Below are 6,358 nucleotides of genomic sequence, written 5' to 3' on the forward strand. Positions count from 1 at the left end.
GAAAGATACAGCAATACATGATTGAAAATACTTTGAATTTACAGTCCTATACACTAGCCTTCTCCTCTGATGCAGATCACACTCCTAATTATACCTATTTTGAGCAAAACATTAATATTCTGTCTGTCTAGCGCCTGCTGACTTAATCTTAATGGGACCAGGAGTTATCACTTTCCCCTCTCTTTTATCACACTTGATGACATTATATTTATAAACGGACTACCCACTAAAATGGAAGGAAGTATCTGAATTACATCATCCTTGAAAATTCATATTGTGGGCCAGTTTCTTCTCTTTTATACCAAAGGGCTCAGCTGATTTCAGAGCTGCTCTAGATAGAAGCCAGTATCAGAACCAGCTACTACTACCTTTTGCCTGGAAAACACAAGTTGTTCTTCAAGAAAACTCACGAAGAAGATACAGGGAGGACATTCCCCCCAAGATGACTGCTGTTTGGGGAAGGACTATCAAAAAACCAAACTGAACACTTTCAGCACCTCATCCTTCAAAATATTTTTAGTTCACAATGTTCTGTGCTGTACATATATGTATACATATAGAAAGTCCATGTTTCAAATCTCCCAACTAAAAACAGATTTTAAAAGGGGGAGGGGAATTAGGTGACCCTGTTTTTTCATTAAAATATGCATAATTTTAATCAAATAAAAAATGAGGATCATTAAGCTATATTCTAGTTAAAAAGAACATTTCAGCAGACGCATTTTTGTCAATCCTAGTCCCACCTGTCTATTTAACCAGAGACAAAACAATGAATTTCTCCTTCTCTCTGAAACACAAAATAGCTTGTAGGTTTGTGGCATGTCTGTTACAAGCTGGGTCCAGAGCAATTCCCTTCAAGGACTTGTGTAAATCAACACTCACCCTGCGACCCTTAATTTATACCTGCCATAACATTCACTTACAGACCTAGCACCCAAATAGCTACACTCATCCGCTACACATACTTTCCTCCAAAAGATAACTAGCTCTTTCAGTGGCTTGTGTGATATATAATATCCACAGCAACGTACTGGTGGAGGCAAGAAGCTGTTTAGTTGATGAGCAGAGGCAAAGACGGATCCGGTCTCCCTCCTGGGCACTGTAATATAACGGGTCATTTCACAGGCGTTAAAGTCTCCACATTTACCGGCCCCAACACCACCACCCAAGGAAGCTGCAGTCTCTGCCTTGCAGCCCTATGACCAAGTTCTGCCTGCCTAGAGATTTTAGGGACCAGCCAGCCCCCCTCCTCTTCTGTAAGTCATTAACATAAGCGGTTGTGGGAGATGGTTGCATACAGCACTGCTTGCAGAGGAGAAGCTGTCACAAGTCTCATGAGGCAGGTTCCTCTGCTGCCAGGGCTGGAGCAATGCTGCTGTCCCCTCACTGTCACCCTCTTCCTACAAGAGTAGGACCCAGTAAGCACAGCTCTCCTGTTACATACCTTGAAGCTTCTAGACAAACTCATTGCCTTGCATGAAAAGGGATACCCCTTTGTGCCCATTATCTTAGCCATGAGGCAGAGACAACATATCAGGCCATTGAACTCCATAGCAGAACTGAAATATACTCAGGTTTCCCCAAAACTATTTTTATTTTTCCTTTCTGTTTTGACTCAGATCCCCCCCTGCCCTGGTTAAAATAAGATTTCCCCAAATTTCTGGACCTCAGGGAAGCCTGGCCAGAGTCACCATTGTGACTAAGCTGCAGGTAGTTGGAAGATCCGGATCTAGGCCCACTGCACACATACAGATCTGTTCCTAGCTAATATTCACGTCCAGCTCACCCAGGATACCTGCCCAGATGGCTTGTGCTCACTCTGCAGTCCTGCTCCTCCCAGGGCACAGAGTACTTTTTCCATGTCCCTATCACAGCTAGTCACGTATGCTCGATAAACCCCCCACACTAAGGATGGTGCCCCTTACTACGCATGGGCCAACCTTTGGGCTGGCTGTATTCACTGTTGTCCAAGAAATATTAGACAAACATACAGCAATACAAAGATAGCAGGGGGCTACATAGGTAACACAGTAGTGATGAGAGGCATTTCAGAATCCATGTGCATCCTTGCAAGAGTGTTCTCCTGGCACATTTCCAGTTGTTTGTCCAGTAGCACAGAAATACTCTTGATTTTCATGTATGGGACTTGCATCATTTTTCCACAGCCTGGTATATTGATAATAGCACGCTTCCTGGCACTCAGCCTGAATTTTCAGCACTGCATCTCAGCTATGTGCCGGTGTGCAGCAGACATGCCCCCAGAATTCCACTGTTGGAGATGTTATTAATTCCCTCTGGTGGGGTTATATACATAAACTGTTATATACAACAAGCTGCACTTGGAAAGAAACGGGATGAGAACGTACATCTAAAAACTAAACCCAAAGCCAAATGGGGAGAGTGAGGCATGTCAGAGAACTGAGTTCTAGCCCCTGCTGCAGAGAAGATCTAGCATTCAGCATGAGCATTCAGTCTGAAGCAATAAGCCCTGTTGATCTTCACTGGCTTTGAACACAAGTACAGTTACAACTGAAAAAGCACCTGAATAGTTGGGCTGTCACACAGAGAGATTCAGAGGTCACCCCGGAAAGTATCAGCTTTAGGATTTTACTGAGATCTCCAGGGTGAGCTGGGAAGAGAGGATTTTTGTCTGGCTAGACAAAACCACTATGTCTCTAAGCATTGTTTTGACGATCAAGTAATTATTACTTCTGTAAAGCTCACCTGACAGCTGGATCCTCTCATGCTAGGAATGACACACCAATGAGCAACACCTGTCTTGAAAAACTCCTTGCAAAAACACACAAGACAGAAGAAGTAAGCCTTGCTATCTCCTTTATGTATGGGATGCAGAAGCACACCTCCAGCAGCCGGTGAGCCTCTGAATATACCTACAAGCATAATTGCTAAGATTTCTCATGAAGAGAGACCTCTTACATCCTTCCAGTCACAGCCCTGAAACCGGACTCTGACGGACACACAGACAGTAACCCAGTCAGTAGAAACACAGAGGCCACGCAGACGTGATGTATTACCACTCTGAGGAAGACACCTGTGTGTGGTACTGGTGCAGCCTCAAAGTGACTGCTCATTAGATTTGTGACAAAAGTCTCAGAAGGCCAAAAATACATCAGAAAATATATTGCCAGATCTACACTGTACACCAGCTACCCTGTCCAGAGGGCAGCCCCAAGCGTGGGGTCACCTGAGAGTCAGCAATGGTATCCATGTCATCTTTGAACCCTTGTTCCAGCTCAGTCTGCCCTACAAACCCCATCTGCCCCTGCGTGGGTGATGCTGAGGTCTTCGTAAGGAGGAGATTGGCAGTTTTATCTGTCCAGCATAGTCTCTTTGATGTCACAGCAAGGGCGAATGAGGCAGACAAACGTTTCTGGGATAGATGGAGAATGCTGGGGCTACTCTGTCCTACATACTACACTTAACAGTATTTGAAAGCACATGATAGCCACCCCTTGGAAATACTGATTGCTCCCACCAAAGGCAGCCCCAAGGATGTTGCTGTGAGCAAACACCATATGGCAAACACAGCCTTCAGGTGTGGGACTGCTCTTACAATGCACACAGACACAGAGGGTCACTCTGAGTCAACCTATTTTTAATGCGCAAGAAAAGCACAAGCCTTAATAACTTTCCTAGAGTAAGAATATTGCCCATAAGCCAACCTTCAACTCCAATTACACTGAAAAGGGAGGAAGAATTTGGCCCATGTCTTTCAGAAAACAGCAAAAGCAACCTGCAGGTGCCTATGAGATGAGCTGGGGAACAGGCTGTATTTTTATACAACGGACTTCATTCAAAAATTCTGTTTCTTCATTTCCAAGTGAGAAGCAAAGAGCAACATACTGGACCTTAGGGCAGGGTTTTTCTTTTTGCATTGTTTTTGTCACAGATCATTAAAAAAATAGCTTTTACCAGACCATTTTCAAAACCACAACATATTCTTATGCGTCACAACATATTCCTACTCTTTCCTCCCCTCTGTGATGGGTATTTAATTGAGCTAAAACTTTGTTTCTACTAAGATGCAAATTTGGAAAAACAAGATCACTGTTGCCTGAGGCTGGGTTAGCTGAAGATAAAAAAGCAACACCTGTTTTAGGTATGGCCATGTTGAAATGCAGGTATTCCTCAGGCAACATACCCATGGTAACCAACTACAAAACTTGTCCTTCTTGTTTGCTTCCTGGAGACTACAACACAGATATGGATTGAGAAGTCTGTGCATAGCATGGATTTTTATTTTTTTTTAATAATATTGCCTTGTGAAATGTTGCTCATTATCATTTTTAATGTGACATAGAAGACAGCTTTCCATTTAAGTTGCCCGTTAGTCTGATTAATAACTTATTTTTATTTTACATTTTGTGTTTTATGCTGCCTGCAAGGCAAATATTATCAGTGTTTTCCTACAAGAAGTAAGACAATTCACAGAACACATTTTATGCCCTGAGATCAGAGAAATAAGTTTAGATTTATAATACCCAAGGACTGTGGCTTTTTATGAAGTGTATAAAGAGGGCATGTTTAATTATGTTTTGTTTATATCAGTGCTTTGTCTGCAAATATAACATGAATTACCATATTTTCCTATCATTGGCAGTTATTTCTAATGATTGATTAAATTTATTAAGTGCAGAATGGATTAAATCGCAATTTCTTGCAAATAATTTGGGAAAGAAAAGATACTACTAACCACCCAATTAAAGTGGGAAAGATCAGAGTCTGACTGCTCGAGGCAGAGTCCTGTCCATCTTTTATAGTGACAACAACCAAAAAAAAAAAAAAAAGAAAAATGCTTATTTGAAACTGAAGTACTAAGTGTGGAGAGCTAGATCCTAAAAGCTTTAGTTTGCAATGTCTACATGTATTCCCAGAGGTGGCCTGACCTAAATCGTTTATCATTTTGCTCACGGGGCTGTCCCGTTTGGGTTACCCACTAAACCCCACCGACCTCCTCTCGGTGGGGCAGGACCGTGTGTTCTCCTGCATGTGCCCCTCAGTGCTGAGCTATGCTCACAACCGCAGCAGCTTCTTGAAAAAAATCAAGGCATTGAATATTCAGAAGTGCTGGAGGCCTCGCACCATGAGGTATGACTGGGCTTTCCATCTTGGAAAGAACACTCCGAAAACATCTTGGTGGGAAAATGCGGCACCAGCAATGCTGCGGGGAAGGCGCTCGGTCCTTTCCTGGGAGCGAGCGGTGCCAGCTCGACAAGGTCGAGAACTGTAGCGTGCAATCCTCCCAAATCCTTTGCTTTGTTTTAGCTGTTTCGTACAACAGCAGCTTTGTTCACCTGCGCGCTATCACTGTAAAAATATAATAAAAAATTATGGAAAGAGTTTTACGAGAAGCAGGGAGAAATCGTCGGGCTTGGTTTTTTCAGCCAGGAAAAGGCTTTTTAAGGGCGGTGAACAGAAGTGGTTGTCAAATACCATCTAGTGGCGGCGAGGGAGAGTGCAAGTGCGCGGCAGCGCGCAGCCCGCGGGTCCTACGCCGGCCCCCCCTGCTCCCGCTCCCGCACCCGCGGAGCGCTGCACCGCCCTGCTCGGAGGAAGGGACCCCGCTTAACACTGACGGCCCACGAAGCCCGGCTTGTCTCCTCACATCCACGTCCCTCTGAAGCCGCTCTGCCCACAGCCGCTCCTTCGTAATCACGGGGAGGAGACCTTCGCGCAGAGCGAAGTGTCTGTCTTGCGCACAGCGGGGAAGAACTCGCTCCTAAGGGCGGCTGTAGGACGCTCGGTGACTCGGTGCCAGCGTTTTATCCAGAAAGCCTGAAGACTTACTAAGCCAACGCTCCTCTTTTGTTTTCGCTGCAAAGCTCTTTATACTGGGAAAGGAGGGAGTGACGTGAGAAACCATGCTAGCCAGTTAGCTAAATCGCCTTTGCAGCTAAGTTTTACTTGAGTAATAATTGGACAAGGAGGCTCCCAAATTCTGGCTTACTCTGCATGGGAATCAACCTTCCTAGAGCCCAAACCCAGAGGCAAGATGCATCCATAGATCCTGTGCAAGCCGGAGAAAGCTGGGCTTAGCGTTCGTGAGCAGCTCCTGCCTGATGACCGATGGCAACTCTCGGCCATAATACACCAACTCAGAGGGCTGACTTGGGCCAGTCATTATACTCACACAAACCTCAAGACTCACATACCTGCTGGGAACACCAGTATGCCACATTTTCAGAATTACTCAATGTATTTTTCAGCCCACTGGGACTTTCTTCTAAACCAACACATTGTTTTCCTGTTAGACTAAGACATATCCAGCCAAGTACTCAGCCAAACCACTTGCCTGAAGCCATCCCCATCACATGTAGTCTCATTCATCCTATCCCAC

The sequence above is a fragment of the Haliaeetus albicilla genome, chromosome 11 (assembly GCF_947461875.1).
Source record: "Haliaeetus albicilla chromosome 11, bHalAlb1.1, whole genome shotgun sequence".
NCBI lineage: Eukaryota > Metazoa > Chordata > Aves > Accipitriformes > Accipitridae > Haliaeetus > Haliaeetus albicilla.